At 52.4% G+C, this 25959-nt stretch overlaps 1 protein-coding gene across 2 annotated transcripts in view; it reads right to left on the reverse strand.

The window, feature by feature from the left end:
* ABAT (4-aminobutyrate aminotransferase) overlaps window positions 1-25959 on the reverse strand; it is an 89958-nt gene that overhangs the window by 45297 nt on the left and 18702 nt on the right. The window contains exons 1-2 of one of the 2 annotated variants that reach the window (XM_042972497.1): window positions 16434-17552; window positions 15922-16130 (exon numbers count right to left, since the gene is read on the reverse strand). The exons of the other annotated variant lie outside the window; for it this stretch is intronic. The gene's annotated coding sequence lies outside the window, so the exon portion shown is untranslated. Of the gene's footprint in view, window positions 1-15921; window positions 16131-16433; window positions 17553-25959 lie in introns of those variants that run through there. 2 annotated transcript variants of the gene reach the window in all.

Here is a 25959-nt window from a genome sequence, read left to right on the forward strand (position 1 = left end):
CGTCCCTGCAGCCAAGAATCCCATGCCCTGCGATTTCCCACGTTGTGGAGAAGGTGCTTCCGACATCACATCCTTTGCTTTCATGCTGAATATACACTTGAAAAAGGCAGGGGGGCACCTGGCTGGCACGTGACTCTCCACCTCTGGGGCGCGAGTCTGAGACCCACCGTTGGGTGCAGAGATTTACTGAACTACAAACCCGTTCGCAAGTGTTTTCATGGGACCCTGGCCACACTGCAGGGAGGGTCATTATGCCTATTTCCTAGATGGAAAACTGGAGAAAGGGGACAGAGCTGGCTTGAGAGCCCTCTGTAGGCAAGCTGATAAGTTCAGTGCGTCATCCACGGGGGGGACAAGCAACTGCACTCGGCGAGATTGGGGGTGGGGCTCAGATGGAGGAGGATTCAGGGCAGCTGGGAGCCCCCCTGCCCTGCCCCCCAACAGAACACTGGTCTCCCCGGGGCTGTCTGGGAATCCTGGGACCCAGAGCAGTATCTGATGGTCCGTTTTGGGGAGTGCATGTCTCCAGCGTGACCAACTGTCTAGAGTTTGCTGGGGACGGAGGGGGCTCTCGGGATGCGGGGCTTTGTTCTGAAACCCACGGAGGGAGGGTTCTCGGCCCCCGCGCTACCAGTCTGTTGGCTGCCTCCAGACGGCTCCCCAGTCCCGCGCTCCCTGGCTAGATCTGCTAGTCGCCCTTTGCACTGTGGGCCTGGAGCAAGCCCCCCACTTTGTTTTCTTTTATCATCTCCCCCCGCCCCACCCCAGGCCACCCCAGGCAGAACAGTGATGGAGCCCTTCCCGACTCGCGGACCCCGTTTCCTTTCTGCAGCTGCACACCGCGCTCGGCTCTGCGTGCGGCACAGTTAGCATTCGTTATTGTTAGGAGTGCCCACAACAGTGCTCTGTGGTCCCCTTTTTGCAGACGAGGAGACTGAGGCACAGAGAGGTTAAGAGTGGATCTGTAAACAGATCTGTGTGGCCCCAGAGTCACTGAGTCACAGGTGTCCCTCATTCACTCTGCGACGAAGCACCAACTCGATGACAGTGTGGAGGAAGTGCCAGCTGGAAGTGGCAGGCGGGCTTCGCAGCACGGGTGAGGAAATGTGTGGGCATCTGGCACCAGGCTCAGGAGGACGGGCTGGCAGGACTCCCAACCCAGTGCCCCCAGCGCTAATGGGACGTCGGGCTGTATTATTAGAAGCAAAGACGGAACAAAGGAGCGTAGGCAGATGGCACTGGCCTGAGGACGCACCAATTCTGTGGACACGCACGGAGCACCTACTCTGTGCAAGCCGCCCAGTGGGCACTGGGCACTGGGCACAGGGATCAGTCAGGAGCAGCGCTTGCCCTGCGAGCATCATCACGCCCTGAGAACCTAGATGTGCTGCAGATAGCACCCTGTTTCACCCCAGGGCCCCGGGAGATACGCCATCATCTTCACAGACGAGGCAACGGAGGTGCCCTCTGGGAAGTGGGCACAGGAGGTACTTTTTGGGGTGTCTGTTCCGCACACCATGCCTCCCCGCCGTCAGAAGCCTCCCCCTCTGTCCGCAGGGGAGCAGACCTGGCGGCCGCGTCCGTGCCGTGGGACCCACTGGCTGCGGCTCACCGGACCAGGATAGGCCAGCGTCCTGGGCGTGGTGGGGTCGGCCACCTTCCACCCCGTGAGGGCAGCGGGCACGCAGACCGAACGTGCCACAGAGTGCAGCTGCCAGACAGGATGCAGACCCTGGACGCTGAGGCTCCCTGGTTCCATCTCAAGCCTGGAGCCCAGTGTGGCCACATGTACGGCACTCACTGCTGAACAGTGCTGGGGCAGACCCGAGCCCCGCTCTCCCTGGGGGTGAGCCGGTGTGGAGGGGGAGGGCCGGGAACATCGGGCTCATCCACGTCTCGCCAAATGGATTCGGAAGGAAACATCAGGACTGAGGGAGAAGGGCTCGCTTCTACCCGTCCTTGGTAACAAAGCCCAGAAGAAAGATGCCACCCCACCTCCCCCGCCTCCTTCTTCTCCTTAGCTTGCTTGAGTTTCCAGGTTTTCTATTGCTTGCAAACAGAGTCCGGCTGACAGTGCGGTTAGAGTATCAGACTGACGAGCCCCAGATCTTGGGAGGCATGGGACTGCTGATGGTCTCTCCTCTGGGCACCGCAGCGGGAATTAAGCCACAGGGTGGCTAGGATAAAGTCTTCTCTCCTGGTGAGGGATCTGGGATGCCTCCAGAGTGGCAGTGACAGTAGTCTGAGGGCCTGGGGAGGCTCTGAAGGGCACTTCATGCCCTCCAATCCCAACCATCCAGCAGGGAGGGTGTCTCCCCATTTCAGAGGTGAGGGCCTGGAAACTCGCACGGGTTATGTTCTTGGCCTTGGGTACAGGAATGCTTGAGACTGTCTGACCCTGAAGCCCTCGCTTTTTCACTCATTCCAGCATCGAATAATTCAGCGGGTAACACAACACCTGAACGCAGTATATACTGGGGCTTGATGATTACAAAGGGTCTAGCTCGGAGAGGCAATTTTTGCTGCTTTTCGCCAGAGGAAAGCACGGGCGTGGACCGTGTGACCATAAATTAACTGAGAACCCATTCTTTCCTTGATCACTCAGTGGACGTTTTTTCTTCTTTTTATCTATTCTGGCACGTCCAACTCAAAGCGGGCCTGTTGATTCAGCGGCAAGGTAACTGTGTAGAAAGAGCGGTTGCTGACTCTTGTTCAAAACCATTTGTCTCCAAGGGGACTACTTAAGGCTGCACACAACCCAATTTCCATTAAACACGTGTTTGCAACGGCGAGAATCTCCGAGAACTCGCGTATCAACATTTGAAAGCTCTGCCAGAGTAGGAGTGACACCTGCAGCACTTTCAATTACAAAATGTCACCGCGGGAGATATACGGTGGTGACATTTCGGTGGCCTGCACTTGAGACTGACCTTATAACAGAAACGCGATCTCCATCAGACGGGAGCTCTTAGCACGATATGCCTCCAACAATCAGAAGAGTCTATGTCACGCGCTCACTCTCTCCAGCCCGCTAATTCAATCAACGACAATTAATTAGGCTCCTGTTATGGGCAAGGCACTGCATTAGGTAAGTTCTGAGATGGAAAAAAGGCCCCTCTCTTTCTGAAACTCATGATTCAGTGGCGGGGCTGGGGGGGGGGGGAGTACCGGGGAGGGGGGAGAATGGGAGAATTTAATGTATGAGGCTGCTTTCCCTTTCATGGAGATAAATCCTTAAAATAACCCGGTGAGAGATGTGTATAAAAATTTTCCAGTTCGCTGTCAGCGAGTAATTCTGTATAAGACGGGGTGAAATCACGACGTTTGCCTGTATGAGCAAGGCGCTGTGGGAACGTGGACAGATGCGTTCTGGCAGGTGCGTGGTGATGCCAGTGAGATGTCACCAGAGCTGCCCCTTCAAAGGGGAGCAGATTTTTGGCAGCCACCGAGGAAAGGGGAGGTGAGGCCTGGGCAAATGCTCTGGTGTGACGAGATGTGGAATGGTGCACGGGGAGGGTCAGGTGCACGGGGAGGGTGAACAGCACATGAGACCACAGAGCGCTGGAAGAAAAGATGAGGTGCAGGGCCTCCTGGAGACCCCCTCTATGGGGGAGGAGCCCCAGCTCTCCTGTCTTATTCACAAGGGTCCTGCTCAGCCAGGTCCGGGAGTTGGGTGGGGGGTGGGGGGGGGCAGGGAACAAGCACTCAACATGTCAGTGCGATGCAGGGGGGTCACCGTGAGCTGAGGAGGGAGGCTCCCCAGGCATGTGGGAGGGCACCTTCTGGGTGAGGGATGATAGGGAGGGAGCCAGAGACCAGCTCCCACACCTCCAGTCTTTAAGACTTAGGGGTTCTGGGGCGCCTGGGTGGCTCAGTTGGTTAAGTGTCTGACTCTTGATTTCAGCTCAGGTCATGGTCTCACAGTTTGTGAGTTTGAGTCCCTCATCGGGTCTGTGCTGACGGCACAGAACCTCCTTGGGGTTCTGTCTCTCTGCCCCTCCCCTGCTCTCTCTCTCTCTCTGTCTCTCAAAATAAAAAAACATCAAAAACAAAAAAGAGGGGCACCTGGGTGGCTTAGTCGGTTAAGCCTCTGACTTTGGCTCAGGTCATGATCTCCCCGTTCGTGAGTTCGAGCCCCATATCGGGCTCTGTGCTGACAGCCCAGAGTCTGGAGCCTGCTTCAGATTCTGTGTCTCCCCCTCTCTGCCCCTCCTCTGCTTGCACTCTGTCTGTCTCAAAAAACAAACATTAAAAAAAATTAAAAAAAAAGAGTTACGGGTTCCTCGGAAAGTTAAGCTTTCCCACATGGTCCAGCAATTGTACTCCTAAGCGTACAGCCCAGAGAGTGGAAGATAGGAGCTCGAACACATACGGGGACGTGCACATCGACAGCAGCACTATTCACAGCCCACATGAGCACCAACGGCCGAAAGGGTAACCCAGAAGGGGTGCAGCCTCACCACAGAGCCTTCCTCCACCATAATAAGGGATGACGTACTGACAGAGACCACAGATGAGCCTCAAAACCATGATGTTCAGCGGAAGAATCCAGACATGAAAGGCCACACACTATGGCATGTGCAGAGTACTTCTAGATCAGGTGCATCCAAAGGGAGAGAAAGCGATCAGTGGTAGCCAGAACTGGGAAGAGGGGATGGTGGGGTTTCTGCTCGGGGTGATGAGAAGGTTCTGGAGCTGGTGGAGACGTCTGCCTAACACGGTGAATGTGCCAAGGGGAACCAGATTGTTCACTTATACTGGTTAATGGGTAATCTTGTTATGTGAATTAGACCTCTGTAAAAAAAAAAAAAAAAAAAAAAAAAAAGCAAACGAGGGAATTAGGGAGCTGGCTGTCCCCTTTTACAGGTGGGAGGGGACAAGACAAGGTCTTGTACACTGAGGTCACGCAGGCCTGCGTCTGAATTCCTGCCTGCTACAGTTTGCCATTTACCCGCTCGCTTCAGTTATCCACTTAGCAGGTAATGACTTAGCTAAGTCACTCACTTAGTGCCCCGTGACAGGCCAGGCACCGTGTGTAGGTGCTGGAGGTGAGCTGGGGACCCGCACCCAGCTGTGATGCATTAGCGATGTCTGTCATGTGCCCTGTAACGGATGCTACAGACGTGTGTGCTCTGCCTGGAGCTTGGGCTTCAGCTGTGAAACTCGCTGTCTTTTTTTTTTTTTTGAAGAAGAAGACCGTGAGCGGGAGAGGGGCAGAGAGCAAGAATCCCAAGCAGGCTCTGTGCTGTCAGCACAGAGCCCAACACGGGGCTCGATCTCACCAACACTGAGATCATGACCTGAGCCGAAATCAAGAGTTGGCCGCTTAACCAACTGAGCCCCCCAGGTGCCCCAAAGCTTGCTGTCTTAATGTAGCTAACAGAGTAAAGCTCATGAAAACACTCTGAGCCTCAGTGTCCTTATCTACAGGATTCGAGGGCGATGCCTCTCTTCCTGGTTGTGCTGGGAATTAGGCACAACTGATGTGAACAGCCTGGCGGATCACAGGCTCTTGAGACAACTGAGTTTCCTCTGTCTCTGACTGGCCCCTGTCTTTTGTATTCTCTGCTGATGATGCAGTCCTTGGGTCTAGAGCTTGATGCCTGACGTCCCTGGGAGTTTTGGGGGTCACTGAGGAAAGGGGCCTGACAGATGGGCACAGTCTCCCTGGGGACTTGCTCAGGAGCCTCTCAGATGCTCGGCAGTCACAAGGGAAGGCTCCCTTTCCCTGATGGTGACGGCAGGGAGCTGGGTGCCCGGGGGTTTCACTCTGCTCGAGCAATATGGTCCCTCCTGGACTGGAGCACTGAGTTCGGTGTTCTCTCAGTTTCCTCTCCTGCTTTCCTTCCATCATTTTCTACTTGGTCCCTGACCTTTCTAGGGATAATTCATCTCACATCACTCTCCTTCCTGGAGCACTCCAGTCCCACTTAGAAACATGCAAGCCCCAAGAGAGAGGGAATCAGGCCTTTCTTTCATCTCATGGTACCCAGAGTTTAGCAGTTCTCCAGTCAATATATGCAGCGAGTGAACTCAGCACATCCGAGCCGTGGAACACGGACAGCAACATCTGCCTTTTAAGGTGCCCCTGAGGACTCACATAGTGAGCAGAGGGGCGCCTGGGTGGCTCAGGAGGTTGAGCGTCCGACTTTGGCTCAGGGCATGATCTCACGGTCCGTGAGTTCGAGCCCCGTGTCAGGCTCTGTGCTGACAACTCGGAGCCTGGAGCCTGCTTTGGATTCTGTGTCTCCCTTCTCTCTCTGCCCCTTCCCTGCTCACGCTGTTTCTCTCTCTCAAAAATAAATAAAAACAATTAAAAAATTAAAAATACAAAATTAGGGAGCGGGACCGAAATTTGTGTTAAAACAGTTTAACAATAATATTCCCCGCCCCCCACCAAGTCAGAAGTCATCACATACATGATTGCCCACCACTGTTCCAGTTTGGCTCCAAAGACACATCCCTCCCCTGGTCTCAGTTTCCCCACGTGTTGGGTCACATGGCTTTCACAGCCCCTTCGGATCCTGAGAACCATCTGACAGGCACGTGGCCAAGAACCCCAGGGCTAGGATTCCTCGCTGCAATGCTCCGGACCCCCTAGTCCTGCACAGAGGCGGTGTGAGTAGCTGTCTCCCTGCTCTCTCCACCACGCCCTGGGCAACGTGCACCAGTGGAGACAGACGGCAGTCGGCAGTCTGTGTTAAGGCAGGCTAGCTTCCCCCAGGGCCGTCCCTCCTTGACGTGATCAGAAGTGCAAGAGAAATTTAAATCAACCCATCAACTAAACAGAATAGGAACTATCCGAGTGCAAGGCGAGGGAGGGGGATTTTGGTTTCGGCAGGCAAGGCATCTGCAAGAAATGCTGTTTCTTACCGTGTGCCTCCGTGGAAACAATTCGCAAACCCTGGTGCAACCAGACAGTCAGCCCTCCAGGCCCACCCACCTCTCCCCGTCCCCTTTCCTTTAATTAAAATGCTAATTAGTTCTCTCAGCTCCCTCTTATCTGCCATTTGCATTTGGAGGGTGGGATGGGATGGGGCGAGGCCAGGGCAGTTTTAAATCAATGGGGAAACCAGAACGCAGGGAAAGGGCAAAAAAAAAAAAAAAAAAAGAAAGAAAAAAAAAAGCTCTGGAGGGAGAGTAAAAGTCATCAAAGCACTGGCTGCTGTTTAACGCTCACCTACTACACACGACATAGCTTCCAAATGCAATTCAGCCATCTGCAGGACGGCAGGCTCAGAAGGTTGATGGGCTCTTCCTGGGTCCCAGAGCTCAAGGCCAGTGGTGCTTATCCTTGGCTGCTCCCGAGAACCTCCAGGACCACAGCGCCTATGACCCTATGACGGGCTCCACCCACCACACCTAAACCAGGGTCTCCTGGGCGTGACGGTGTCATCTGGGCACTGGTAAAGCTCCCTAAGTGAGGCTGGGAACCACCGTCCTAAGAGGTGGATGGTGGACCCTACACTTGACCCAGGCCTGCATCATCCCCAGGTCTCCGGAAACGGAGGGTTTCTGACTTTGAGAGGCAAACGCCTCAGAAATGCAGGGAGAAAGAATCCGGTGAGGGCTGTTTGGAGAGGTGGCCCTCAGGGCGCTGACTGTGAAACTGGACTCTTTGACCTGCTGTGTGTCCTTGGCATGTTAAGCAACCTCTCTGTGCCTCATTTTCCCCCTTTGCAAAATGGGGATCATACCATTTGAACCTAACCTCTGGGCTAGCAGAGTGTGAACTGAGACCCGAGACTTGGGTCCCTGCTGTATCCCCAATCCCAGAGCAGTACCTGGCTGCAAGAATCATTGAATCAATAGTACGTGCTCCAAAAACGTCCTGAACACGGTGTGTGACGCACCTTTCCACTAGATTGCCCCACAGGCCCTGTGAGCATGAAAGCTTTGCATGCGTCATTGGCTAGAAATGGACCCCCAGACCTCTCTGGGGCCCCCAAAGATGCTCTCATTCTGTCTGCTCTCAGGGCCAAGACAAAAGTGCAGGCAGAAGTGTGGGACACTCGTTTCCTGTCTGCAGCCCCAGCTGTCGGCTTTTCCGCAGACTCAGTGGGACAAGACAACACACTTAGCCAAGGGCGCCTCCGTTGTCAAGGCCAGGGGTCGCCATGGCAACCAATAGAGCCGCAGCCCTGGGCCAGTGCAGATGGCTAGCAGGGCCTCATTCATGGGGCCTTGATGGATGACGCCAGGACAGAAGATCCAGCTCCTCGAGCCCCCCCCCCCCCCCGGCTGCCTCTGCAGCAGTGTGGGCCCCAGCCCTTGCTCTCTGCACGCCGCATGCGTGATTTCCTATAACCTGCATCTTGGGCATCACACAGTCCTCCGCGACTTGTACGAGGGGAGGGCAATACTGTTCTTGGGAACAGGCAAGTGTTGACTCTTGCAAAAGACAGAGGGGGCAGCTGAGAGAGTCCTGTGACCCATAAATTGGGTCCGGGTGTGCCATGTACTGGCTTGGTGATTCTGGACAAGCCACGTGACTCATTGGGGCCTCAGTTTCCTCAGCTGCGAAATGGGAAGAATGAAATCTACCCACGAGGTCACGAGGCGCTTGGTTTGATGAGGGCCGACCGAAGGATACACACAGGACCCACACCACCTTCTCGGCTTCCAAAGAACACTCTATCCGGCAGGGAAGGTTAGTTGCACAGCCTGAAGTGCGAGGAAGAGCTGTTGACACAGACAGTGGCCCTGCTATGAGCCTGAACTTCCAGGCTCCACCAGAGGGAAGCTGGTCTGCGCCCCAACCTCCTCTGTCCTCCTCATGCCTGTGTCTTGCAGCTCGCCCACCTGCCCCGCCCGCCAGCCTCCACCAGGAAGGATGAGGTGGACTTAAGTCACAAGTGCAGGAGGCATGAACACTCTGATGCTGGGAGACAGGCAGCCCTCAGCCTGTGAGCAGGGTGAAGGGGAAAAAGAAGAGGCAAGGCTTCAAATCGGAGCCCTCCAGGAGGGGAGGACGCAGACCCTTGGTTCTGGAGGCAGTAAGGATTCGTCAAGAAGCGTCTTCAAGCGTTTGAGTTGCTGTGTGTCTCCGAGCCTACGAAGGGGAAGGACGGAAGGAACTGAATCTGGTCGGAAGGGATGCTTGTGCTAACACGGCAGACGCCACTGCGGGTCAAAGCCGGGAAAGGTCCGGCCCTTAATGTCTGTTCACTTCCACAAGTGCTAAGGCCCCAGACGCCATGCGGAACAAGGACCTGTGTCCCGCTTTGTTCTCGGGACTCTCGCTTCCCGTGGGAGGACCAGCGACAAACAGATAAGGTCAGCACGACTGGAGGAGATACGTTTCCTGTGCAGAGAAAACGAAGCATTTTAAGGACTCCAGGAACTGCTAAGGCCCAGGACAGAACAATGGAGCCATTTCGTTCCCTCGCAGGTCTGCAGGGCGGGCGGCCTGGAGACGCTGTTGGGTCATTTGAGTTACAAAGTGCACCTGACACTGTTCCCACCATCCCTTGGGACTGTCTTCGCTTTTAGTAATTCAGAGGATCGTTCATTTCTACGTGCATGGGGGGATCTGCTACAATTCAGGAGAGGAAAGCCTCCTGGGTCAAGGTTCAACACACTGTCTCGCCTGATCCCGGAAGGCAAGTAGTACTCTTCTCGTTTTTCAGGTAAGGGGGAGGCTCAGAGAGGTTTTGCCACTTGCGCAAGGACACACAGCTGAAGACTACAGAGCTGGGTTAGAACCAGGGCTGGCTCAGCCTGCAGGCCAAGACCTGGCCACATTAGCAGGTTGGTAGCTTCTGTCCTCACCCAGAAATCTCATCAGACAACTCAGGCTGATAAAGATATTTTTTACAGGAACCAAGAACTTCAAACCAACAGTTACCACTGTCCATAGCCTTCCCGAAGACTCTCATCTTTTGGCTACATGCTCATCGGTAGGGGCCTACCATTGCCCTAATTGACAGTTCCAACCTCAGGCCACATTTGGCCCTTCCCCTACACCCAGACACCTGTCCCTGGCGTCCCTTCCAGGGTGCAGAGGCCCCAGTTCTACGAGGAGCCCAATGCAATGGAAGGTCCTTTCAGTGGAAGAACTGGAATTTTTAGAGTTCCTTAAGTATCTAGGACCACAGCTCTGGGTAATGGAGAAGGCTTGCTGAGCGACTGATTGACTGATTGATTGATTGATTAGGCTTTCTGCCCAGGGTGAAGCCCAATGTGGGGCTTGAACTCCCAACCCTGAGATCAAAACCTGAGCGGAGATCAAGAGTCAGATGCTTAACCGACTGAGCCACCCAGGTGCCCCGGCTTGCTGAGCTTCTAGAATATTAATCTGTGAAAAAGAGTTTGTCTACCTTTTCTTGTTTCCTCATTTTTCTGGCAAACTCTTCACACATATTTGGACAGGTGAGGCAGGGGAGGGCAGGTCCAAGGATACAGTAATGAAAAAGCATCCCAATTCATCACCTTCTGTAAGAACTATTCCAACCACACAGGCAGGCTCACCCCTTGCTTTTGATGTGGCCACAGTGGCCGTCAAGCACGTGACCTCGGCCGAACAAGGACTCCGGAAGTCCTCATGCCCAGCCCTACCTCCCCAGCTGGTCTTCATTTTTCCGAGACAGAAAAGGTAATCTGTTCACCTGGGGATGCCTGGCATCTCCTCAAGGGGTGCCAGAGGGCAGCCGGTGGGAGCCATTAACCACACAGCTGCCAGTGCCTCCTTTAGCTTATGAGCTAAAGGAGTGGGGCCCCCAGAGGACAACACGGCACCAAAGAAAGAGCTGGGCTTTTGAGGCCAGAAAAGTGTCCCTTTTGTCCCAAACCAAACGAACGCACAAAAGACAACTGTTTTCCCTATGTTTTGTCCACACAGAGCCAAATACTCGGAGTGAATAAAATTGTGATGTAATTTATCCTGGCTTGGCACTTTTGATGGTGGGGAAACCCATTCAGGTGTCCAAACCTCCCTGGTTGTCTGACTCTCAACAGGAGGCGTCTCCACCTTCCTTCCCTTTGAGAAAAATGCCCCCGCTTATGACTTTTTGATACCTTTAGGGGAAAACAATCTTGCTAAGTTAAAAAAAGCGGATCTCTACAAGGATACTCCTTGAAGCAAACAAAAACCCTGGACATCCTCCAGGGGAAAAGAGAAGGGTTGGGGGAACAGGTAGAAGGCTTGAATGAAACCATTTTACTGTTTCACATAGCAAAGCTACCCAGATGCTCTCTGACTTGAATATTCCCTGGCTCTTCACTACTCCCAGAATAAAGGCCCGCTGCTTGGCTGGGCACACGGTCGTCCCTGCCCCAAACCTGTCCTTCCTGCCCCTCCCTGACCTCTTGACACTGACTTGCTCACACTCTGCTCTTTCCTGTGCCCAGGTCGTCACCCACACGCCACTGTTTGTTGAAATGTCCTTCCTGCCGCCCACCTCCTGTTTACATTCCCCTAACTCTGGCATACTTTTTCCTAGTGCCCCTCTGGCCACTTCCACCAGGAAGCTTTCCTGATTCATCAATTCAGGGTTAGATGCCACTCGTCTGTAATTTCTCCAGCACCTACCTTTTTTTTTTTAAGAAAAAATTTCAAATACTCATGATGAACCTGTCCGTACCCACTGCCTCCTTTCAACAACTGCCAACCCCTACCATGTGTACGTTATCCATAAACTTATATGCATGTTCTTTCCCGGTTCACTTGTAATGTGACAATCTCTGTCTCTCCCTTTAGCCTGTGAAATTCATTCATTCATTCATTCATTCATTCATTGCCTGACTGCCTACTGCCTGAAGACAGAGTACTCAACCCTAAGGACCAGGTGGGGGAGGTGGAACCGGACAGCACTCTCTACTTTCTGTTTCCAGGGAAGGAACCAACAAGAGATAAGACAGTTTCACATTGTGATGAGGACCATCAGTGTAACTTGACAGCAAGCGACCGATGTGGCTCAGCACCCCCAGTGCCTAGTGCCATGTCGCACAGAGAAAGCTCCATGAACGTGTCCTACACCCATGGAGCTGAATGCCCGACCACGGGGTCCCACTGAGGCAGCCTGTGTTCTGTGGCCACTATGGCCAGGGGGACAGCGGGGGGCACCAAGATGGCTGAGGATCCATCCACCTGCTCAGGACTGAGACCACCCCCCTTCCACAGCTGGCTTGCTTTTCAAGCGTGTGAGCATCCCACTCATGACACCAAAGGGCCACGAGAGAATTTAAACACACTGCCTGTCTAGGTTCTGTTTTGATCACTCTGAGGAGCTATAACCTCAGGGCAGGGCAAGTCCCAGGTCATGATTTCATGGTTCCTGAGTTTGAGCCCTGCATTGGGCTCTGTGCACACAGCTCAGAGCCTGGACCATGCTTTGGATTCTGCGTCTCCCCCTCTCTCTCTGCCCCTCTCCTGCTCAAGCTCTGTCTCCCTTTCTGCCTCTCAAAAATAAATTAAAAGAAATTTTTTAAGGTGGGGAAAGAAACACAAAACAAACAAAAAAAACCCGCAAGAGGCTGGCTCCTCTGGTGTGCCCGTAGAGACTCAGGGCACTGGGGCCTGTCCTGTGTCACACGACTCGTAAGACGCAGAGCCAGGCTGCAAACCCAGGTCTGTGAGACTCTGCAGCGAGGGCTGCTCTGTGTCCCTGCACAGGGAAGATAAGCAAAGGGCCCAGGCTCACCCCACAAAGGAGAGCTGATCTCTTAAAATCCTCAGGATTTTAATTCCTGAGTCAGTTTTTCCAATCCCAAGTTCAGTGCTCCTGGGGCCACTGTGCTGCCTTGCAAATCTATTTAGGCCACTCGACCAACTCTTTGGGTATAAAAGTATCTTGGGGGCATTTTAAGAAGGAAAGGAAAAGAAAAGAAGGCTGGCCAGCAGCAGTGACCCCCCCAGAGAGAGGTGCCTGATGGATTCTGGTGGGGGAGATATGGGTTAAAGCTAGAGCATCAGGCCTGGAGTCTGGTTAAAAGCCTGGAAATTAGGGTGCCGGGGTGGCTCAGTCAGTTAAGCGTCTGACTCTTGATTTGAGCGCAGGTCATGATCTCACAGTTCCTGAGCTCCGGGTCAGGCTCTGCACTGAGAGTATGGAGCCTGCTTCAGAATCCCTGTCTCCCTCTCTCTGCCCCTCCCCCACTCATTCCCTCTCTCTCTCTCAAAAATGAATAAACATTAAAAAAAAAAAAAAGCCTGGAAATTGATTCACTGGGCTGTCATCTCTTGGTTTGGTTGACAGTCATGACAGGTAATCTGGCGGGAGGCAGTGCTGTCCAACAGAAATATAATGCAAGCCTCAAGTGCAACCCACAGAAGTTGTTTTACACTTTCTAGTAGCCACATCAAAAAGGTAAAAACAGGGGCGCCTGGCTGGCTCAGTCAGCGGAGCCTGCGACTCTTGATCTCAGGGTTGTGAGTTCGAGCCCCAGCTTGGGTGTAGACGTTACTTAAAATTGAAATCTAAAAAAAGAAAAAGTAAAAGCAGGTGTAATATAATAACGTATCTTATTTAAACCTACAATCTAGAAATACAATCATCTCAACGTGTAATCAGTATGATTATTAATAAGATATTTTACACTCTTTTTCTTTTCTGCAACATCTTCAAGAGCCGGTATAAATTTCTTACACGCACAGCACGTCTCTACTGGGACTAGATCCCCATTGCAAGTGCTTGACTGTCACATGTGGGGAGCGGCTGCCGTATTGGGTGTTGCAGGCGGACGACACGCGGTGTCACGGCTGGAATGTGCCTAATGTGCCTGGGCCCGCCTGAGCTATGATGCGGTAACAGGGAGTTTAGTCTAAGAGCTCTTCCCAGTGGGGTCTGATAAAAAGCCTGTGCAGACAGAACTGGCTGGGTGATTTGTGGGACCCAGAGCGAAGATGAATATTCAAAGCCCCTTGTCGAGAAAGGATTAAGAATTTCAAGATGATGGAGCGCCTGGGTGGCTTAGTCTGTTAAGTGTCAGCTTCGGGTCAGGTCATGCTCTCACAGTTCGTGAGTTCGAGCCCCGAATCTGGCTCTGTGCTGACAGTGCAGAACCTGCTTGGGATTCCCTCTCTCCCTCTCTCTCTGCTCCTCCCCTATTCCTTCCCTCTCTACTCCTCCCCTGTCTCTCTCTCAAAATTAATAAACTTAAAAAAAATAATTTCGAGATGGAAACAGGAGGGCATTAAACCAAGCGTGGGGTGAGGCTCTTCTGAGCATGGGTCCTGTGTGATCACCTGGGCCGCAAACCCATGAAGGCAGTTCTGGGTGCAGAAGAGAAAGACCCTTCTGGCACACTCATCGCAGGGTGCCAGGATGACACTAGGTAACCAGCAACGGCAACAGCAAGCATCTACCGATCACCTACCTTGGGCCAGATCCTGTGCTATGCTCTTTACACAGGATACGGCACCTATAATTTTCAGAACAATCCTCTAACATAATTACTATTAGCATCCTCTGTTAACAACAACAACAACAACAACAGAAGGACAAGGACGTTCCATGTGCCCTCAGTACAAATGATCTGACATACAAGTATTTCATGTTCAGGTAATTTATCACTAACGTAATGCTATTGTCTGAGAGACAGCCTACATTCAGATTCGCTCACTTGCCCCCATGACGTCCTTCGTGGCCGTCCTTTGTGTTCCAGGAGCTACCCCAGGACCCTTCGCTGCATCTGCTCACACAGCTGCTCTGTCTCTTAACCTGCAACCGTATCCCAGCCGCTAGGCCTTTTATGACCTGGACGCTGTAAGAGTCCGGGCCAGTTGCTCTGTGTGTATTTTGTCTTGGTTGATATTTTTCTCGAAGTCCTTGTAAAATAAAGTGCAGCTCATGGGCAAATGGGGAAAGGTGTGTGGGGTGCGTAAGCCAGAGGTACGAGGTATTCAGGGACAGGGAGAGGAGGGCGTTCAGCGTCACCTCTACTTGACTGAGTTAACTAACGGTTTCCCGGAGGCAGTGACAGTGGATGTTGGAAGGTGATGAGGGCTTTGGCAGGTGGACCAAGGTGGTGTAGACAGAGGTCACGGCGTAGCGGGGGACAGAGTGCCATCCTTGGCCTGCAGCCTTCCTGAGGCCGTGCCAGTGTCTAGACCCGTCCTCTCCCCCAAGGCGCCCCGGGCGTGCCCAGCCTGCAGTTAGCATCCACCCAAAGCGACCGGCCACCAGGTCCCCCAGTGTTCGGGGTCAGGCGAAGCACGAAGGACCCCCGTGGCTGCCAGGCAAGTTGTCAGGTTCCCACATCTTGCCCTGCAAGTGAAATTACGCTTTCTAAACCTGCTTCCTTCTCGCCACCTCTCGGGGTGTGAACAAACCCAAGATGAAGTTCTAATTGACTGCAGAAGTGAAAGACACGAGGGGGGGGAGTCGCCGTCCAGAGTTTCCTTGGGCCAGCTCTTGGCACGAGCCATCCGGGCTGGTGAGCGAGAGATTCTCCCTACAAAGTCCGGTCTTGACGAGGGCAAAGCGAGGTGCTCCCGAAGGCGACCCCCCTGAGCCTTCCATTCCCGAGCGTGTGCGTGTGCACGTGTGTGTGTGCAGAAATACTTTTTCAAGGTGACCCTCACCTCATTTCCTGGGGACGGAGGCAAACGCATGTGGTGGTCCTTCTGCGAGCCCACCGGCAGAAGCAAATCCCTTATCATTTTCGTGCCGTTTTTGTTCATTTTGTTCCCACTTTAAAGGGGCTCATCCCACTGTGTTCCCTCGGCTAAGCATCCTTGAAAAATCCGTCATGGACATCTGCATGTCCTTCAGACCAAAAGCCACACACAGGCATACTTGCACACATATGCATGGGCACACACGTGTGCACACACTTGCACACCCAGCACCACAGATCACAGCCACCGATACGAGTTGAGACACACCTCCACATACCAGTAGATGTGTGCAAATACATATCGCATGCACACACGTGTGTGCACGGGCACGTGCACACACACAGACACACGTCTGCACTCACAGTGCCTGGCAGTCGGGGTCCTGCGGCAAGCCCAGCTCCCGCCTGCTTAAAACGCCTCCTCTATGCCATTCTGCAGAGTCCCAGGGATGAGATGCGCCGGGATCATCCTAAGAGATGCCTCTGTGTACCAGCTCTCCCTCCGGAGGACGCTCCGGACTTCCAGCCAGTCCCCGGAACATGGGCTCAGATATGGGAGGAAGGAAAGGAGCCTGAGAAGCAAAGCAGATTTGGGCAAAGGATGCTCTCAGCTGGTTCCCAGCAAGTGCTGGAGGCAGGGGGATGCAGAGGGGGTGAAGAGGGGGGAGGGAATGAGTGAGAGGCTGAGAGGTAGCCTCACAAAGAGGTTTTCAGATAGGAACAGACAGAAACAGAAAGGAAAAGATCCTCAAAGAAACAAAGAGACAGGAAAAAAAAAAAAAGAGATAAACACACAGAGAAAAATAGAACAGGGCCTTTTTAAAAAGACATTTTAAGCCCAGCTCAGCTTAGACCGGAAGAATGAGCCACCTGACCTGGGACCTTCTGAAATGGGGTCCCTGTCCCCGCCCCTTCTTCCAGGATGCTCTTCCTAGATTTTTCTCTCATTCGCTTTCAGGACCCCTGGAGTACAAAGCAAAGATCCAAGGCTTTGGATTCCTAAACGACAACCCCACCCCCCCACCGGCACTCCGGTGGGGACGCCCCAGCAGATCCCGCCTATGGCATGGCCACAGCCAGGAAGGGGCTCTGAGGGCCACCAAGTCATCTCCGAGACCCCCGGGGGCCAGGGGGGGCGGCTCTGGCTCTGACAATCCACCTGACCCTCTCTCGGGGTGGGGGTTCTGGGGCACTGATTACTCTAGTCCCCCCCCCCCCAGTATAGCCCAAGCTGGGGTCAATGCCTATCCACAGGGGGCTGAGAAGTGGGGAAGGGTGCAAGATGGGGAGGGGCGGGGGAGGAGGGACACAGAGCTTTTGGTCACGTGCTGCTCCTCAGTTGCCATGACGACAGCAAGGGGGTGGGGGCACCCGGACCGGAGGCTGCAAGAGACATGTTGGTTCTAAATCACCGTGACAGCACTTCAGTTGAGCTATTACCGCTGTTGCTGTGGCAACCAATGGGATCAAATCGCAGAGGAAATCTATAATTATTACAAGCTAGATACCAACGAACTTGGTGCAGCAATCGCCTCATTAGGGCAACTCAGCATTAACTTTGGGAGGGAGAAACGCTGACCCCCAGCCCCCAGCTCTGGGAAGAATAAGGCCAATTCACAGATGGGAACCCAGAAGGTTCTCCTGGCCAAACGAGGGAGAAATATTAAGTGAAGTCACGGGGAACTGCTAACATTTGGAAAAACGTTGTCCCTGAATTTACTGTGCAAATTTCCAACAAACAGAAAAGTTGAATTTGCCACTGAATACCTGTCCACAGCCTCCACCTCCCAGCTCCTGACGATGACATTTTACCAGTCTCGACCCTGTGACCCATCCATTAATCCTCTCCGTTTTTTGATGCATTTCGAAGTAAATTGCGGACATCATGTTGTACCTTCCCCCTCGAGTACTTAAGCCTGCGTAAACTTAAGTATTTTGTTATTTTTGAAAAACAAAGGGAGCAATTTCATATGGTTCAGTCGAAACAGAATCAAGTCTAGATGTCTGTCATCCATGTGCCCATCTGTCCATCTGTCCAGCCACCCACCCACCCATCCATCTTTTCTTCCATCCGCCCATCCACCTGTCCGTCCGTCTGTCCATCTATCCAGCCAGCCACTCACTCGTCCATCCACGCAGTCCAGGGAGATCTCATGTGCACTCATGATTTCCACCAATGATTCACCATCCCTGAATCTTCCTCCCTAGGCCAGTATAAACACCCCCCAACAGGATGTCCTGAATATTAAAAAAAATTTTTTATGTTTATTTTTCAGAGAGAGAGAGAGAGAGAGAGAGAAAGTGCTAATGGGGAAGGGGCAGAGAGAGAGACACACACACAGGATCCGAAGCAGGCTCCAGGCTCTGAGCTGTCAGCACAGAGCCCAATGCGGGGCTTGAACCCACAAACCATGAGATCATGACCTGAGCCGAAGTCTGAAGCTTAACGGACTGAGCGACCCAGGCGTCCCCAGGATGTCCTGCATATTGAACTCAGTAGGTTCACACTTACTCCCTGTCCTGTGTCAGCACCTCAGTAAACAGACCCAATTTGCCGAAGCTGGAAACCCGACACCCGCGCTCGCTTCCTCCCTCCTGTCATCCTCGCTCAGGACCACGTCCTGGGTATTACTTCCACACTAGCTCTGGCCTCCACCCTCTCCTCTCTCGCTCTTGTCTGTTTCCTAGCTGGATGGCTGCCCCAGCCTCTTGACCGGCCTCCCAGCCGCCACCAAACCCTCCCTCTGCTTTTTCCACGCTGACCTCCTACCATGAACTCTCTGGCCATGTTGATGGTGTGGGGGAACCGACACCCCATATTTAAAAAAAATTTTTTTAATGTTTATTTATTTTTGAGAGAGAGAGACAGAGTACAAGCAGGGGAGGGCAGGCAGGGGCAGAGAGAGAGGGAGACACAGATCCGAAGGATGCTCCAGGCTCTGAGATGTCAGCACAGAGCCCAACACGGGGCTCGAACCCACGAACTGTGAGATCACGACCGGAGCCGAAGTCAGGCACTTAACAGACTGAGTCACCCAGGCGCCCCCAGATCTACAAACTTCTAAATGCACTAACCACTCTTTCCCAGCATCGGTGTACCTGAAGGAATTTTTCTCACTGATATGAACAGAAAGCGACCTAGATGTCCATCCGTGGGAACTGGCTGAATACATTTCAGTGGGTCATGACACAGAATCACATTCGGCCAAGACAAAGAATGAGGTAGCTCTCTCTGTACTGACGAGAGAGAGTGTTGCACATCTTAAGTTACAGCAAGCTGCAAAGCAGCATGTGTGGTGAACTGTCCCCTGAGCCCCCAGCAGCGCATACATCTGGGCATCAGGCTGGTCTGAGACGTCAGCGGGTGCCCAGGTGTCCAGGGAGCGTGGCTTTGTGAGCCACCTCTTATCTGCCTCAAGCCACAACACTGCTGTCCACCAGGCTGGAGAACAAGAGGCCCACGGGTGTGCTTCCCGCCTTTCAAGTCGGCTCCGATGACGCACTGCCCCCCGCCTGTGCTGGCAGGCAAGGGGGCCCTGCAGGCTGCTGGGGCACATGAGGTATTAGTTTTCTCTCTGGATCAGGGGACAGCGGTGGACGCCCTCTGAAAGTGAAACCCGCTTCTGGGAAGCTCTGCAAGTTTCGGGAAAGCGCGGGGTTGGCAGGAAAGCATCTGGTTTCCAGTTCCTGCTCAGACCTTGAAAGGCTCCCGTGCCTCCGTCTCTCCAGCTCCGTAAGGGGCTGACGGTACCTCCCAGGGTCGTTCTGAAGGTCAAATGTGGCAACGGAGGTGAAAACAGCATGCCAACGTAATCTTGCTGGACAAGGCAAACCAGGGTCAACTCAGCCCCCCCTGAATACTAAACACCCCCAGCACCTGTTACAAAAGCTATGACCTTTGTTTCCATCTGAGCACCTTTCTTGTGTGCCGACGGCGGAGCTAAGCACTTCACGTATATGATTTCATTGAAGCCTCAAAACAATTCTTTGTGGTAGGGATGTCTGCTCCCACTTTGCGGATGAGAAAACTGAGGCGCACCGAGGGTAAGGGACTTCCCTAGTGGCATACAGAGCGTGGTGCTACCCAGATAAGCCCCTAAATCTTTCTGGCTGGAGAGTCTACGCTTTTCCCACTTCTTAATCATTCCTCTTTCTTAAATCATGCCTCTAGACCACTGCTGTCGAAAAGAAAGATAAATGAGAGTCTTAGAAGCAATTTGAAATTTTCTAGTGGCCACATTACAAAAAAAGGGGCAACAGATGAAACTAATATGAGTTGTATGTTCTATTTAACCTGATATATCCAAAATATCATCATTCCAGCAGATAATATGAAAACTAACTAATGAAATTTTAGTATTTCCTTTTTGGTCATCCTACCTCTTTGAAATCCCATGTGTACTTTATTAGTTGTTATTTATGATATGAGGGTTTTTTTTCATTTTCTTTTCTTTTTTAAAATTTAAATCCAAGTCAGTTAACATTTAGTGTAATAATGCTTTCAGGAATAGAATTTCCTGATTCACCACTTACACAGAACACCCAGTGCTCATCCCAACAAGTGCCCTCCTTAAGGCGCCTTGCCCACTGAACTCCTCCTTCCACCTAACACCCCGCCAGCAACCCTGTTTGTTCTCTGTATTTAAGAGTCTCTTATGGTTGGCTCCAAAGTTTTCTTTTTAAGTTTATTTATTTTGAGAGAGACAGAAAGAGAGCGGAGGAGGGGCAGAGAGGAAGAGAGAGAATCCGCACTAACAGCACAGAGCCTGACACGAGGCTCGATCCCATCAACTGTGAGATCATGACCTGAGCTGAAATCAAGAGTCAGATGCTCAACCAAATGAGCCACCCGGGCGCCCCTGAAGCCCCGTGTGTATTTTATGCTTACAGCACATGTCTGTGCAGACTAGCCACCTTGCAGGTGCTCAGAAGCCACGTGTGGCTTACTGGAGAACGCAGCTTGGCTTACAGATAGCTGGAATGAGTCCAAACCTTAGTGCTATTGGCCGCCATTTAGTGAGGACCTGCTGTATGCTTGAGCCTGTTCTAGCTACTTCCTTCACGTATGTTAAGTCCACTTATTCTCACGACTCTGAGAAGCAGTACTCTTACGAGCTATGGGGGGGGGGGAACACGAAGCTAAGGTAGTTTGGGGAACACACCCAAGATCGTAGAGCTGATTAGCTAGCCTAGCCACTGGCGTTGGAACCAAAGTTCATCCAGAAACCTGGCCCCTCGCGTAGCCGCCGACAGATGCCGAATATCCTATTACAACACGTCAGTCACACGGGTCTGTGAAAATTAAACTCCAGAGAAGACGATTTGACTTGTGGCACTTAATTTTAAACAACCTGATTAATCAATACATGAGATCATGTAAGCATTAGCTAAAAAGTATACAGCTCACTCTGAACTTTGCACCAGCGTGGGACCTTAAGAATTGATAACAAACCAGACAACGAATGCCCCCACCAGAGGGCCTTCTTTGGTCCCAATGGGATGTGAATTCGAGGGACCAGTCAAGTCCGGCCACTACCCACTTAGAGCGGCTCCCTGTCAGACACAGTGGTGGCTTTGCTCCTTCACGGGCTGACGTGTGGGATGGCCAGCCGGCCCTTGCTTGCCCCTCCCGTTCAGGCCAAATCTGACCTCACCTGTGACATACAAGAATTGGCTGTCTCACTCGGGATGGAGACGGTGGTGGCGACTTTGTGGCTGGTCCCGGGATGATCCTGGCCAAACGCCAAGAGATACACGCCCTGGAGCTGCCAGCATCCCTGACTCCTGGCTCAGTCCAGCCTGCTTTTTGGTCCACAGCGTGGCTGCTGCTGCAGAAATGCAGGCTTCGCTCTTGCCCCTTTGCCAACTGGCATAAAAGCCTACCACACTTTAGTGTTGACTTCTTGAACTTGACCAGAACAACCTCATCATCAGCTGGAGGATGAAACCAGACAAGGGAGAAGAAAGGGAACCCAGATCTGCCTCTGAAGTAGGTCTCTGATTCATCCGTTTCTCTCCCTCATTTCCACTGCCTCCTTCAGGCCACCAAGGTCATCTACTGCTGGGACAGTCCCCTTCCTGCTCCCACGTTCTTGGCTTGGCACTTCAAAGCTCAGCGTGGGTTACCAGGCTTTCAAAAGGTCTCTGAGACATTGCCCAAGCAACCCCTGCCTCTGATTCCTAGAAAGCACAAAGCTCTGTGGCCTCAGGGCCTTTGCATGGGCTATTCTTGCTGCCTAGACTGCTTCCTTCACTCCTGCTTGGCCAACTTCCGTGCATGCCTCAGACCTCAAACATCCTATGCTATTTCCTCAGAGAAGCTGCTTTATTAACCTCATGGAAATAAAAGCATCCACTGTAAATTCTCAGAGTGGTCTGTGTTATGGTTTCTTCCCACTTGACCACAGTTTCCACGTGTATATTTGTGTACCATCCGAATGCACACCTTCCATGCCATTCCCCACTCCCCAGGGATGTGGTGCATCCCCAGCAGACATTACGGGCCTGGCACGTAAGACGGCCACGGTCAGTGTCTGCTGAATGGATTCTTACTATCCCTGTCTTACAGATAAGAGACCCGAGGACTTGGAAGAAAAGAAACTTCCCCACAACTATTTTTTTTTAAGTTACTGATATCCTACTGTGTGCAAAGTCCTAACTCAAAGGGTCTAGAGGCTCTACCCAGAAATGTGGGCAAATGGCTGGTATACAGTTACACTCAAGAAACAGCACTGTTCCCCACAGGAACTATGAGGCCTCTCTTAACTGCTCTGTGAAATGAAGGGCGTGCGTTAGGTATGGAGTAAATGTCCTTTCTTAGAAATTATGCCCAGAAGGAAAAACCAACGGACCAACCCGGGGTTATGCTAATGCCTTTCTGATCTCCGGTTCTGAGCATCAGAATATCACACCTGGCTCTCCAAACAGACCTTGCTCCAGGAGTATCAGGGTCTAGCCTTTTTGGAAAAGGATGTAGCCACAAAGAATCAAGAGATAATAAATATTTTAACCCCAAATAATTCCACCTCCAGAAATTTAGCTAATGCAAATAATCCTGAATAAAGGACCTCAGAGAGGGCCACAGGAGTGTAATTTACAAGAGCGAACAACTGGAAACAATGTCAATAAACCTACAGTAGACGATCCCTCAAGTAAGTTGTGATAGGATATCTTAATTATTTACCGAAAACTGTGTGAAAAGGCAGGGAAATGATTTTCGAAGCAACGCAACGAGAGAGAAAGGACCATGAAGGTTCACGGGCAGTCTGGCTATAATCTTGTTAAGGCGCAAAAACAAAACCAAAAACCAATACATGGGGAAGCGACGCTGAAAGAAAGACATCTATTTTCTGTTCAGTACTTTTATCTCTGGGGTGGCAGTCGACTTTTTTGTATTTTCTGGATCATCGCAATGACGTGTTACTATTGGTTCATTCAAATGTTTGGAGGAGAGATACCTCTCTGGCTTTCTCCAATAATATGCACAGAGAAAGTATATCAGGGGTGGGTACAGCCTCAGTCAGCAGCCGAATGCGTCTAGACGTTTAATTATAGGAAAACAACTGCTGAATAATTTGACATGGCATTAATACAGAGAACCAGAGGCACTCGAAAATTGATCCGTGTTCAGTTTGGTTTCCGAAGGTGTGGAAAGAGGAGATGAGCTTCCACATGGGTTATAAAAAAGTACATTAGTGTTCTGGCACTGAACCAGGTCAAACTGGGTTCCAATCCCCAGGTGGAAATGCTCAGCAGGAGAAAGTGGGTCAACGCGGGGGCAGGGAGTTTAGTCCACGCAGAGCGGGACTCGTCCGTTCACCCCCAGACAGTCAGCTCCAGCTTGGAGTCTGGGGTCCACTGAAGGCCTCAGGAGAGGACGCTCTCCACCCTGTGATTCAGACTCAAGGATGGGGGTCTACAGGCTCTGGCCGGCTGCCTGCTTTTGCGAAATAAACGTCTTCTGGAACATGCGATCATTTGTGGCTGCTGTGGCTGCCTTTAAGGGCTACGCGAGCAGCAGAGCAGAGACCGCGGGGCCACAGGCTGATGGCATTTACCATCTGGCCCTTTGCAGACAGGCCGCTGACCTGCGATCCAGGCACCTGCCGCCTCAAAGCCACAGATCTGTCCCATTTTCCTGGTAAACCGGCAGTCCACCTCGCTCCCTTCTGTGAAGAGTTCGGTTTTTCGAGAGGACACGTGCACCCTGCCGCTTTCCCAAAGCAGACACTATCTCCTTTTTCTGCCAACACGTCGGCAACACCAGAGGAGCGCGTTTCTCCAGACGTGGCACCTGCAGTCTGCCCAACTTTCCTGTATTTGCCATTACTTGTAAGACCCTTTCCCTTGAAATGATCTTGCATTTGAACAGAAAAAAATTTAAGTGATTTTGCATCACCATTCTGTCTGGAAAGCAGGATATCACTTGCCATGGACATCAGGGCCCTGTAGAAATTATGCGACAGCAACAGAGCTGTGCCGGTCCACGGCACCGGGACTCAGGCATCCGCACGAGGCTCCAGGCTGCCCCATCCTTCCGGATGGCCCCCCTCCTGAATCCCCTCTAACCCATCAGAAATCCTGCTGGCTTCACCTGGAAACAGATCCAGAATCTGCCCAGTTCTCCCAACTCCCACCTGCCACTCATGCCCAAGCGCCCAGGGCGCCCCCCCCCCCCCCGTGGCCTCCCAACTGGAAGCCAGACACAGAAGGAGAGGGTACGGTCTACTTATATGAAATATGTTCACCAGGCAAAGTCCCAGACACGGCAAGCAGATTTAAGGTTACCAGACCTTACTAGAGCTGGAGCTCTAGCTTTTACTGGTTGCAGAATTTCTGTTTGGGGAGGTGAAAAGGTTTGGGAACCAGGTGGTGGTGAGGGTTGCCCAGCACTGTGTGTATAATTCATGACGCTGAATCGTACACTGAAAGATGACAGATTTTGTTATGTATATCTGATCACGATTTAAAAACACTGATAATGTCATATCGCCAAACCCAAGCTAAATGTCTTTGAAGGGGTGAACTGTAGGGTATGTGAATTGTTTCGCCATCAAGCTGTATCGTGGTGGGAGTGATGTGGTGCCAGTCCAGGCATGGCCTCTGCTTGCCTCCACGGGATGACAGATGTCCTGTGAGACATTCGAGCCGTGAGAAGCCCAAGTCATGAGGAGAGAGAGATCAGGCACACCGTGGTGCCAGGCCTGGGGGTGAATAAGCCACCTTGGAGGTCCAGCCCAGTTGAGCCTTCAGATGATGCCAGCCCCAGGTGCACCCGGCCCAGCAGTGCATGAGAGACTCCCCACCCACAGGCCAAAAGGGCCAGGTGAGGCCAGCCAACCCTCACGAGTGCAGGAGATGAGGGTCACTCATTGTCTGAAGCTGCTAAATTTTAGAGGCTGGCACTGTGGGAGCCATCCGGTGGAGGGAGAGCTCTCGGGGCACCGCCTGCCACAGCAAGGAGAGTAAGCAAGCTTTGCATCAAATATTGTCTCTTCTGGTCACGGCCCTTTCGCTCTGGCAGGTCACTGAAAGGCGGCTTCCTTAAAACAAAGGTCATACCTGCTTTACCAGGCGGTTCTCAGGACAGACGCTCTAGCCGGGGAGGTCGTTCCACTTTGTCCCCCTCTCTGGCTGACCCTGCTGGCTGGCCCAGTCCCCCTCCCCCTGCTCTCCCCTCTCAGCAAACTATGATACGGCATGTTTTAGGGGCCATGGGCTGAGAGGGGGCAAAGCTACTGCTGGAGACCTGTGAGCTCAGCAGCAATCTGTCCTCCCTCTGGCAGCAGCAGCACACCCCTTTGGAGGGAGCACAGCCCTGCTGACTTGACTTTGGAGTTCTGGCTTCCAGCACCTGGAGAGAGTAAACTCCTGCTGTTTATTTATTTTTTTAAATTATTATTATTTTTTTTACATTTATTTATTTTTGAGACAGAGAGAGAGAGCATGAACAGGGGAGGGGCAGAGAGAGAGGGAGACACAGAATCTGAAACAGGCTCCAGGCTCTGAGCTGTCAGCCCAGAGCCCGACACGGGGCTCGAACCCACGGACCGCGAGATCATGACCTGAGCCGAAGTCGGCCGCTTAACCGACCGAGCCACCCAGGCGCCCTAACTCCTGCTGTTTAAAGCCACCTCGTCGGTGGTGCTTTGCTTATCAGTGCTGAGAAACGAGGGTGTTATCTCAAAGAATGTTTCCAACAGTCCGGGAGGCCCCCTTCTCATCACCTCCGATCTACAAACCGTCATGTCCTCCACCTTAACACGCACACACAAGGGGAGTAGGGCCCGAGCTCATCCATGTACCACACGGGCTGGGGTCTGAACTCAGGCACGGACTCCTGCCCTCGTGGCCTGACTCCACTCCACACAATTCCAGGACGTCCTCCCTTCCGCCTCTACC

The sequence above is a fragment of the Panthera tigris genome, chromosome E3, assembly GCF_018350195.1.
Source record: "Panthera tigris isolate Pti1 chromosome E3, P.tigris_Pti1_mat1.1, whole genome shotgun sequence".
In the NCBI taxonomy this organism is placed as follows: domain Eukaryota; kingdom Metazoa; phylum Chordata; class Mammalia; order Carnivora; family Felidae; genus Panthera; species Panthera tigris.